At 41.2% G+C, this 963-nt stretch overlaps 1 protein-coding gene across 2 annotated transcripts in view; it reads right to left on the bottom strand.

Moving 5' to 3' along the window:
* Positions 1–963, bottom strand: part of SPTBN1 (spectrin beta, non-erythrocytic 1) — a 202,334-nt gene that overhangs the window by 146,228 nt on the left and 55,143 nt on the right. The window lies entirely within an intron of this gene.

Genomic DNA, 963 nt, shown 5'->3' with positions numbered 1-963 from the left:
AAAAAAAAAAAAAGATCTACAATTTTAAAGTTGTATTGGACCTGGATCAACAACTACTTGGGGCTTCTCAATGAACTCATGTATTCCTACTGTATATCACCATGAATTATACACTTTTTCTCTCAGAAATTCATAAAATATCATAGATGGGAACTAACAGATGATTTTATCTAAACATCTCACTTAACATACTAGAAAACCAATGTCTATGATTATGATCTAAGTATATGGCACCAAGGGTAATACCAGTGCATAGTAGATGCACATCCCCCTCCCCAAAATAACTACAAATATTTATGCTGGTTTTACAAATTCCACTACCAATGCCAATACCAGCTCCTCAGGAACCCACCCAGGGTCACAGTGTTTGTCAGGAATAAATATGGAACAAGAACCTAGGCCTCTGCTTCTGGTCCACTGCTGTCTTCACCTTAACACAGTACCCTCAGGGAATTCTAAGAAAGACGATTAGCTTTAAATATAGTTTCTCCCTTCAATACAGCTATTATTCTCTCACTGAACCAAAATATACTCAGCACTGTTCCAGGGATAAAAATAAACAAGATAAGGACCTAGGCTCCAGTGAAGCTTATGTCCTAGTAGGAAGAGCTGGACAAAACGCACACAAGAAAAAGCAAGACAGTTTAAAGAAAATAAAATGAAAGCAGAGTCACACTATAGACAGCAACTGACAATTTCAGATTGGTGGTCAGGTAAGGCCCGAGTTGGAACTGAAACTTGGAACTCAGTATCAAAAACATCATGCGCAGATCAAGAGGAACAGCATCTAGGCAAAGGAAAGAGCCCGACATGTTGGAGGGACAGGAGTTCAGTGTGGCTGGAGTCTGATGGGCAGAGGAGAGACAAGGAGACAAGACTGGACAGGCAGCCGCCCCCACCCCCACGAGGACTCTGGGTGCCCATGAGCAATAGGAAGCCACGGCAGGATTCTTTTTTTTTTTT

The sequence above is a fragment of the Otolemur garnettii genome, unplaced genomic scaffold (genome assembly GCF_000181295.1).
Source record: "Otolemur garnettii isolate 467f Iridium unplaced genomic scaffold, OtoGar3 scaffold00024, whole genome shotgun sequence".
NCBI classification, from domain to species: Eukaryota; Metazoa; Chordata; class Mammalia; order Primates; family Galagidae; genus Otolemur; species Otolemur garnettii.
Note: the sequence above shows the minus strand (reverse complement) of the source record. Positions and strands in the feature narration are given on the sequence as shown.